General features: G+C 32.0%; 1 pseudogene across 1 annotated transcript; it reads right to left on the bottom strand.

Moving 5' to 3' along the window:
* Positions 1–781: 781 nt before the first annotated feature.
* LOC143256772 (C-reactive protein 1.1 pseudogene) lies at positions 782–3,029 on the bottom strand (annotated as a pseudogene). Its single transcript, XR_013031476.1, has 2 exons — positions 2,923–3,029; positions 782–2,501 (listed from the first exon to the last, which is right to left on the bottom strand). The product of XR_013031476.1 is annotated as a C-reactive protein 1.1 pseudogene (transcript).
* Positions 3,030–11,680: the final 8,651 nt, after the last annotated feature.

Genomic DNA, 11,680 nt, shown 5'->3' on the forward strand with positions numbered 1-11,680 from the left:
GAAAATTCAGGAATAATAGATGAGACAACGTAACAATTTTCCAAATTGTGTAATCATTAAACGTTGGCCTCTCTTGGTTGATTACCGGACAACAATATGGGGGCTTGAGGAGAGGGTGGAGAGAAAAAGCATAACACTCAAGGTGGCTGGTGGTGTGTGTTGCGTTTGTTTAGTGAGGTAACGTAGTTGCATGGGGAAATATATCTATTTCAAGTGACTAGTGTTCCTGCAAATTTGACTATCGTCGTTTAAAAGTCATTTTGATTCTATGTTCTTTCTTAATACATTGTAGAAATACTTTAAAAGCATCTTTTAATTGTGTTTAGCTCATTTATATCGTGTACTTCTGTGCACGGAGTGTAAATTGGGTAGTGGTAAACTAATCTTATTACTTTTGGTAATAAGGTTTGGTAGGTGAAGTGACTTTCCGGTTCTAATACTTACCAGTTGTACGTTTTATATATGAAAATAAGTAGCGGATTTTAATATGATTTTAATAACTATGCTTGTTTTAATTTAATATATCTTTAGATATGTGTGTATCTTGTATTGTTAAATGTGTAATGCGCAAGTCCTGTCTGTTCTCTAAATTTCTAGAATATTCTGTGGTATAACAATAAACAAGATACGTTTTATCTTCGAATATTTTTATGAACTGAACTTTTAAGAACGTCGCCCTGAAGTTTTTTAATTGACCTGCACTCTTGGAGACAGTTATATAATAGTGTTGGTCTGCCAAAGTCAAGAATGTTACAGGCCTCCTAAGCTATAATTATGCAAAACGATTATTTTTTTTTAATTTCGTGCTAGGCTACTCGAGGGCTATCTATGATAGCCGTCCCCAATTTTGCAGTGTAAGACCAGAGGGAAGGCAGCTAGTTATCACCACCCACCGTCAACTCTTGGGCTACTCTTTTATCAACGAATTGTGGGATTAACTGTACATTATAACGCCCCCACGGCTGAAAGGTTATAAAATTTGCGTTGTTGCTTTCAACGCAACCTTTAGTGGTTATTTGTGTTTAGATAATTGGCTTGTTCATTTGCTTTTGTAATTATTAGAACGATATTTTTTTATTAAAGGTGCGACAGAATCGCTTTTTTTCAACCCTCATACACTGGGCTTCTCTCTAGAAAACATCATGTGTCTAAAAATATTTCTCACAAAATAAATGGAACAAGGGTATTTTTGTATATGTATAGTGCATTGTAAAGAGCTGTCACGTACATTTTTAAACAGTGATGAATTTTTATGGCATCACACTACTTATGTAATTCCTACACACCTCTTTACAATCCGATTTTATATTGAATCAACGTTTCACGAGGCTTGCTAATTTATATATTCAAAATAATTTTGATATAAGGTACGGAACCCTGTATTTTTGCATCAGGGTCTATCAGGAACTTGTGAGTTACCTGAATTTATAAACTCAGCTAGAAGTTTAAATTATATAAGAAATGAATAGACTGGATACATTTTAAGAACAGTGGAAACATTCTTTATTTGGGAAAAGACACACAAATGAGTGTGTGAAAAGAGTTGACTCCTTAATGTGTAAGTGAGTGGATCATAAACTAGCAAAACTTTATATGTAACGTTCACAGAATGTTACTAAAAATGCAAGAAATTATACTTTGAAGTTTTAATAGATATAAAGTGGCGATTCACATAGAACCATTTAATATATGAAAAAGCAGTTTACAAACAAACAGTAGAAAAACATTTGGTACTCGGTTTCCAAATTCTTCTTTTTAATACGTCATCTAAGCACAGATTTCATTCGGTGAGAGAACAACCCCATCGTAAGCCCGAAATTGTGTTTTATCCCAGTGAATTATGTTTCCATAGATATGTCGTTCCGAATGATGGACACATTTACTCAAGTGTTTAATTTGTTCGTGATTCAGAACCGTGTCCCAAAGATTAAGTTCGCTCAGTTCGCCTTCTAAACTTTGCTTTGCATCAAACCCACCACCGACAGTATCCTGGTCTTGTCCAAGAACAACTAAGCCACCTTGACGAAGGGTAGCTCCCATGGCGATCCCAGTTGCGTTACCTTCACAATGGAAACCATCCACGGCTGTAGTCGCCTCACCTTTCCATGATGACCACGTGTGACATGCATGATGCCACCTTCCAATGTGTATTTTATTTGGACATTGTACTTTCAGCATGGGAGTCCCATGAACGTTGAAAAGAAAATCACCTTGTTGGTTTAGAAATGTCAGAATCTCATTGTCTTTTCAGTGGTAGCGTACGAAAACATATGAAGTGAGGCTTTTAAGCGATGAATCTTGAACCAGTAACATAAGGTAATTTCTTGCAGATCAGGTAACGTTCCCACCATTACTAGTCGCGGGAATGACGGAGAACTAGACGGAGGAAATTTAACCTTACTGCTGATTTCACCTTCCTCTAGAGCAGAAGTTAGAAATAATAGAAGGCAGATGAACACAGCGGTTTCACAAGCCAGTCTGTAAATCGTTTTCATGTTTTCCTGTACGAAAGAAAATGAAGTAAAAAATGTAACTTGTTCAGGTATCAAAACCAAAAAAATAAAAAATAAAACTAGAGTAAGGGCATAATGGTACAGTAAATATTTTGTTTCACGTATTGTGAAGACGTTAAAAAACAACCAAACTTATATATATATATATATAGCATTGATGAGTAAACAATTGATTCACCCAAACTATTAGAATCTGGTTTTAAAGTGGAGTATGTCTCAGAAGTTTCGTATACTTTTCTTTGACATGCCTCAAAAGTCATTTATAATTTTAAAAACCCGTAGAAACACTGAGAATGAAATAATTTAATTAAGTATACAACTTATCATAACGAAAATAACATGTAAATATAAAGATAAAATGTTCAGCAATTAAAACATGACAATCTTATTAAAATAAGTATAAACTTACGGTCCTGATACTCCGCTGGGAAAAAATTACTGCGTCAGATCTCAGTGGATGTTCTTTGTGTTACTAAAATCTACACACACAGGTATATATATAGTTATCACTTTTTTTTTTCTCCTGGCAGCCTGCCAATTACTGTCTGTTGCAGTTTTCTTCTTCAAATTGTCACTCAAGAAATATTCTATAACCTTGTAACGTGTTGATAGACAAAAACTGATAACAGACGCAGAGTGACTTAAACAGTTTACACGTGTGTGTAACGCCGTACTTAAAATACACAAATCCTCAGACATCAGAGCGGTTGCTATGCTGTGACAAGTTTCCTAAATTCCTATTTTTATTTATTAATACTTTGCATTACTTTAACACTAATATTAATTTAGAAGCAAAGACAAGTTAGTTGGTTGAAGCTGACACTTAATTATTTAGTTTACCAGTGAGTTTTATTGCAATAATAGAACTACAATTTAATGAATTGTTCCTCTGTGGAACAGAGTCACCTTACGAAATTACAATGTTTAAAGCTGGACTTGGACACAGCAGAGAGCTCACCATGTCTCTAAATATAACAAATAATTCTGATAACATTTTAGTGAAATTAGAAAAAAAAAAACATTTTGAAGTTTCGAGAAATATGGAAAGGTAATGCATCGGTGTATTACACAAACTTTGGTAAAACTTTAACATAAATATGAGAAAGAAAAACTGTTATTCTTTTGACATTTGTTATATAAATATATCGAGAAAAATAGAAAAATATAACTTAGTAAACTGATAAAATGTAGTTCAAAGATACCCCAACGTGCACAGTGTTTAATGTTTCAGCAATACAAATAATTTCTGACCTATCTGACCAAATTTCGTGTCACTCTGACTGCCCCCCTCATTAACTCTCAAACTCCTAGTATATTTCCAGTTGAAGTGAAATTGCGTCGCACTTTTCTTCGCGCTATATTACTTACTGTTAGGTCCTATTTGTACAATATACAAAAACCCTAATATAAATAAGCCACAATATTCTTATGTGCGATTCATAAGTTAATTTTTCAACAATTTTGTTATTTTCTTTACAGGAAGAGCCCCTTTTGGCGTGTTTAAAGATTTGGAAAAATAATATAAAATTATCTAAAAATCCACTAATTAGATATTTCTAATTGAATAAGTGTTGCATAACAACTTCAGAAACACTCATTTAATTTTTGCAAGAAACCTGATGAATAAAAATATCGACATGGCTATCATTTTTTCATCGTGACGCGAGTTTCTTTATATTTTGTTAAACATAAAAGTTTACAAAGAATACATAAAAATGTTTAGCTCGAAACTATAATTTTACAGCGTTGTTCCAAATTGTATTCCATACTGAACACTTAAGCATTCTTAAAAAGGATCTACACAAGTCAGTCAGCTCACTGTGCAACCTTACATTTTTCAAAAATACAAAACAAAATCAACATTCGAATCAAATGATTATCTTAAGGAATCGATGGTTTACATTCTTAATATTGGTAGCCAGATGTCTTAAGTAATGAGAATTATGATATTGCGGGTCAAGACAGCAGTTTTCAAATTACTTGTCCATTTCTAATTTTTCTTTACTTTTCTTCAAGAACGTGCCTCAAAGAAATAGTTTCGCCTTGAAATTGGATAAAACAAAATTTAATTAAACACATTATCAATCGTTATTCATCCTGACAGCCAAATAATAAACAAGTCCTTGAAACACGTGTATGTTCAGTATCAACTCATGATTTATCTTATAGCCTAAAAAATCTTTGTAAGTGAAGGCCATGGTGAGTTTGCACGTGTTGAGAAATAGGTTGATATGAAAAAATCATGTTCAAGGTCTTTGAAGCTCCGTTTAGTATATCAAACCATTTAAACGTGTTATATTTTAAATGCTAGGTAATGAAACCGAAATGTGTCATTATCAGATCTTTTATTTATGTCAAAGGTAAAATTTATTAATAATATTAAGTTTTAATTTCCACACTACTTTATTGCAAATTCATAAGAAGTTGGACGTGTAATGTGAAAATAAAAAGTTCCAATTTCACTTGTGATATATTCATTACCGATATAATAAACGTTTAATAGATTATTCTGATGAATCGCAACCTTGTTATTCTTGTTAAAAAGCGCAAATCTGCACAGTAGGCTATCCGTACTATGCTCAGTGTAGCATGCCCTAAGATTTAACAGTGATCCACTGGCGCGTTTCTTATTGTAAGTCATGCAGGGTTATATTTTTTCTTTAAGAAACTGACAACAATACCACAGTATATTGTAAATTCTAAATAAAACACTTCCCTTATGTATACATTTTGTATTGCAAGGACCGTTTTCCAAGGTTTCACAAACGCTAACCACTATACTAGATCACTTAGCTAGTTTGATTAATATCATTAGAAATATAAGATAAAGAAATCAACCAGAACAAGCAAACATTTTATTCAAAGATATTGATTAATATTCATTAAAAAATCGAGAATTTCTAGAAAGAAATTAAAGTGGATTTAAGAAGGCGACGAACTCTGATTCCTCATGTAGACTGACTCTTTCAATGGACGTATGTGTTACCAGTGACTTTTTGGTTGTATTTTGTTATATTGATTCCCCATAATTTGCTTCATTTTAGCCATATCTTACGGTACGTCGTTTTTAACCATTCGAATTCCATCTTTCTGCCGTTGAAGACCTCTCACGAGCACCATTTTCGCTTTCCTAGTTAGAGTAGGTGGACATTTTCCCAATATTGTTCTACCTTACTTGACTACAGAGTTTATCTTAAAATCTCCCAGTTTCTTCCTTCAGCTTTATCTCTGCACAGCCTGTCACCTACGTCCAAATGACGGTCTTATCACGTATCTGCTTTACTTTCTGCCAAACAAACAGACGAATAAAATAAAAAGCCTTGTTCAGAATGCTGTTGTTCATCAACACAATGAATGCCCAAGTAATTCTCTTGCTGTCTTTTTAGAAGGAACTACCTGTAACCACCTCACCATCTAGCCTCCCTTTACTTAATATATCCTTAGTTTTCAGGTAATATCTAGAATTCCGTGATAATAACAGTCATTTCCAAGAAAACCTCAAACCTAAGCCGACCCAACAACTATAAATTCATGAGACTGCTAAACACCTTGGGATAAGTTATAAAAAAGAAATATCAAACACGTTACTACATTACATAGAAACTAGAAACATTCTCAGTAATAATGAGAACGCGATCAGAAAGTGCAGACAGACAACAGTTCACTTAGTAAGATTAGTCGGACCTATACACCAAGGGTTTAATCATAACCATTCCACAGGTGCAGCCTTTCTGGGCATAAAACAAGTATCTGCAAATTTTACAGTTACTGTTATTGAACTGGTGTCTTTCTAATTCGAACTTTGTTTACCGTCTTCTTACTTTACGTTCCGTTAGGGTCTATTCACAAATAAATCTCGAATATTAAAATTTTCAATGAATGAGCAATTTACTGTAAAAACTACAATACGTCATATTTTATTCTATATTTCAAATATATGTGGTATTGTTCTCCACAAATACATAGGTCCATATTTAGTGAATTTCAGTAATTACTTTACTAGGAGAAACTTGATTGCTGGGTGAAGATTTCCCAATTTTGACTATCTCAGATAGGATGAGTTGCTCATAGTTTGAGATTCAGTGACGTAGTCAATTGATTGTTCAGTTTAGGTTGTAGATTACAAACTAGAAGTGTTTCTTTTCTTCTTTTGCTTAATTTGTTTGTGTCGGATTTCGCTCAGAGCTACACGAGACTAGATAGAAGGCAGCTAGTCACCATCACTCACTGTCAACTCTTGGGCTACTCTTTTCACAACGAATAGCGGGATCAACCGTTTGTTTATAACGACCCAAAGACTGAAAGGACGAGCATGTTTGGTAGGACGGGGATTCAAACTGGTGACACTCGGATTACGAGTCGAGCGCCTTAACTTTAGTTTGTTATTCTAAGTGTTCACTCTTTGGTTTTCGATACAGAATAATAAACTCGGCGTAAAACGAGGGACTTTTTTCTGTCCTTCACGGGTATCAAAATGCGGTTCCTAGCGTTGTGAACCCACAGGCATACGTTTGTTTCAGACTATTCTGAAACGAAACAGTGAACATTTCCTAATAATAAATTCAGCGAAAGATGAATGGACGCTAAGAAGAAAGAAAGCACTCCTAGCTTGTAACCAACAACCTATAATGAACAAACAGTTCGCTATATCACTATCAACTCATTGTATCTGAAATCGGCAGAAAGTAAAACCTTTATCCAAAAGCATATATCATTATTAAGTGATTTCAGTTACAGAAAAATAAATATTTGGAGATACCTGCAAAACACTTCCAGTAAAATTAGTATCTATTAATTTTATGTACTTCTTTAAACGTGATATGTATATAGACTTTAATGTGATAAAAGGGATAAATTAACATTGCAATGTCTGTATCTCTACTTTATAGTGTAGTTAGGACTAAATTTTACTGTACTACATACAAATAAACATTTAATGTTATTCAACGGCCTACCGTCATACTTTCTTGAATATTTTAAATGCGTACTGTTGTTGTACGGAATGGTTAGTGAAGTATATTACATCCTTCTTTTGTTATTAATGTTTTTCGTTTGTTCAAGAGCAGTTGTTTGTAACGACTTCTTCGCTAAGCTTTACAACCTGTGCCGCAAGTGGGTTGGTTGTTACGAGGTGCATAATGCGCCTGCATGATGCTCTTGGGTAAAATTAGTACTGTGCGTATTTATAACGCATAATCACAAACAGAATCATAGTATGATCCTTCTATATGCATTATAGCTAAAGACTCTTTTAGAATTATCTCTGCATATTAGAACTGTTAATATTCGAAATATTCAACAATAAATTAGCTCATAATTTCAGTAACAAATCAGTTTGTGAATCTATAATTACTTTAGCTAAAAAACAATTGTTGGGAAACTTTGAAATTGCTTATGTTGTAACCAAAGAAACAATGTTTACTCCCAACGTCGTTAAGACCCTGAAAAGAGCACTTTAGAAACTAAGCTATCATAGCGCCACCCCATTTCCAAAACTTTAAAGATATCTATAAATATATTTAAAAGCATTGTAACAACATCAACAGTATATAAGAAGCGAAGACAGATACCAATATCTTAGAACATCCCCAGTTGAGGAACGTCTTACTTTTATTTGAAACTAAATCATTACAACGATTATACTATATGTGTTTGTGAAATAAACTACTAAGTACTTTGAAACTTTATAAGAAGAACTACTAATATGGTGGCACAAATTTCGCCCTTTCAATAATTTTTCAACGTACACATTTCAAAGCAAACTTTTTAACAAAAAAAACACACTTATGACAACATTTTTTCCAAAATTTGTTAAATAATTGAAATGGGTGTGAGTGACTGTCAGGTTTTATACAGGACCGGAATTCTAACAATAGGTGTCTCTAACTTGTTGACGATAAATTTCAACAATACATGGACTACACACAGTCTATTTGATTAAAAACGGTATATTTAAAACATGTCAAACATACGTGCAGAATTTCGTTACACTGTTTATTATCAGACATCAGGAATGCATATGTTCTAACCTTTATAGTGTCTTATTATCTTTCATGTGAGTGAAATATTTGTATGTTCTAATTGTGTCTTTTATTTTGGTTGATTAAACTGAGAAATCATTTAAAATAACATATTATAAACAGTAAATAGTTATGCTACCTTTTATATGGCAAGAAATGACCAGTTGGACCGAGTTAAATTTTTTAGATAACAGAAATCGTCTTAAACTTTAGGTTAAGAACGAGAAATTACGATTAAGAATTTGTTTATAAGTGTGAAATTGGTTAAACATTACTCTAAATATAATCTCTGTGTGTGCATATTTCCTATTTATCCATGAAAAAATCAATAATGAAATGCTTCTTCACAATTACTCGTTTTTGCAATTTAGTCTCAAAGATAAATGAGCTTTATACTAACGCAAACGATAGCATGATAGCAGTTGTAACTGAAGCTTAAATGTAGCATATCTCACAAGGTTTTATCTGTATTTGTCAAGATGAAAAACGTGAATATGATAATACTCTTTTGTGGTTATTTATTGCTGAATGCGAGTTTTGGTTTCAGCTGTAAATAGCGTATTTGAATAAGACAAACATCATTTTATACCCAGACGCACAATTATATATATATTTAAATTTAGAGGGTTGGACTGCAAGTTTTTGTGGATTTTAATGAAAAGTTACAATTTTTGAATACAGCTGTGATGGAATTTTGCTATTGCATTGTCTAAATAGATATTTAGGAATTTTTGTGTGGTTTAGAAACAGGTGCAAGGAGATTTACTGTTTAGATATACAAACTGGAATTTGATCAAGTCATTATAGCATAAAATTTCCTGAGGTTACGCTTATATTTCACCTATGTTACGTCATTCTACTGTTACCTTTTGATTACCTTACATCTTGTGTATACACATCAGTATATGTTTCACGTAAATTGTAATATATATTTTGTTATTATGTTTGCTTATTACTCTGTCAACAGCACTCAAAATTCCTTTTCTCAGGAACACTTCCTGTTCGAGGACGAGTACCAAATATAACAACTGATTGTGAAAGATATGTGAAGCCACAAAATGTGTTGGTACATCTTTGTTTAAAGGCAGCCAAAAATGATAAAAATAACTTTGATCTCTGTGCTGTTCTAGGTGGCGATTTATGGGCTGCTTATTAGAGCAGAGACAATTCTAAAAATGGTTGGCTTCACCAAAATTTTATTTTGTACTTCTTCTATTTTAGTTGATGACATAATGTGGTGTCTGATAATATCTTACTCCAACATTTAATGCAAGTAAAATTTAAAGATCAATTATATGTTAGATAGTGCTATGTTAAATATTTAAATAAATGTAATAGTTATTTATTTTTTTTTATTTTGCTTTGTTGTTATTAGAGAGTAACATTTAAACACAATAACAGGGTTATTTCTTTCCTTCATCTCAAAATCATGTTTCTGCAATAACTTATTTTTTACTTCATAGAAGAAAAAGGATTTCATATATTTTTCTTTCACTATGGAAAAGGTAGGGAGAGATTATTTAATTTAATTTCCTTATATTTTAACTGTGTCATTAAATTGTTTTTTATAGCCTGCAAACCTTTACTTGTTCTGGTTGCTTCAGAGTTAACAGCTGTAGTCTAAACATTAACTTAATGTGTTCTCTTACTTAATGAACAAAACGCTTGTGTTCTCTTAAAATTGTACCCATCTTCTATGTAGGTTGTAAAATAAATATCAGTTCTATACCTGTTTCAGTTATCGAACACAGGTGACAAAATATGTTAATGCTGTTTCAAATCGTATCCAGAAGCTACTGTTAGACTCAGGAAAGGTCAACAACTTTAATCATAACTGATTCGATTAAAGCAATTTATAAAAATGAAATAAATATTGAAATTTTTTCTGGTATCTTCCCTTTTTAAAATTAAAAGTGTTTCACAAGAAAGAATGGACTTTTTATACTTATCACTTGATATAATTTGCACTGTTTTATATTAATATAGTGTGTTTACAATTCATTTTCAATTAGATTTATAGAATTAAATGTGACTCCTGCAAAATTATATCTGCAATCATTTTATTGAAAATAGAAGAATAAATGTGTTTTCTAATAAAGTTTATGGTATGAACAGGAGATAAAAATTCTTACGTTTGTTCAATTTAGAAAAAGAGTGTAAAAATGTAGAAAATACGTTAAGGATGTAGTAATAGTGTAAGTTAATAAATCCTATTCAAAATAATCCTAAATGAGGTCCACTGTAAAAAACGCAATTATTCTTCTCCCAATAACAGTGCTGTATAATGTTGGTTTTATACTTTTTTTCTTCCTATATTTACAGATTTAATTACGTACTATTCAGTATTAATATTTTCCACGTTATAACAACGTTAGATGATACAGATTTTATCATTGTTTTAAGGTACTTTTTGCTCCATCAAAAATAATCTGTAATAACTAAAATACTAATATTAAAATATTTAATGGCTAAGTACATAGCATATTTGGATTGTGAATGTAAGAACTTGTGGCTTGTGGACCTTTACTGCAAAAATTCAGTTTACGTTTACTCAGTTATCCAAGAATTGATGATAGGTGCTGTTGACCTAGCTGCTTTCCACATAAATAAAATTTATTTGTTCTGAAATGTATTTTTATTTTTGCTGACTTATTTTAGATCTGTTTGCCGTTATTCTCTTTCCAAAACCTGTTCATTTGAAAGGCTTTTGTACATTCATTCATTCATTTCCATAAAAGTATGAGCATTTCTTTACCTCTCTTTACATTTACTACTATTTTATTATGCTTTTCCTTTATAGTTTTCAACACATACTCGTAAATTATAACACAGTTTTCAGTTAAATATAAAAATAGATTTTCAAAAGTAATATTAAAGTTTCTAAAAGGTTTTAACAACTTATTATGGCTGAATTCTTGTACAAACAGCTGAACAAGTCTGTCATAATAGTCAAACATGTCAAGCATGAAGGTCATTTTTGTATCTTGATAAAATTACGCATGGTAAATATGTAACAATTATTTCTTTTTTTTCTTAGCCTAACCAATCCACATAAATAATGCAATCTCCACACTTTGTAATATTTTTACAGAAGTTTTGTGTAATTCTTCAGTTGATTTGTTGAAACTTATCTGTTCATAAAACTGC

Source organism: Tachypleus tridentatus, chromosome 7 (genome assembly GCF_004210375.1).
Source record: "Tachypleus tridentatus isolate NWPU-2018 chromosome 7, ASM421037v1, whole genome shotgun sequence".
Taxonomy (NCBI): Eukaryota; Metazoa; Arthropoda; class Merostomata; order Xiphosura; family Limulidae; genus Tachypleus; species Tachypleus tridentatus.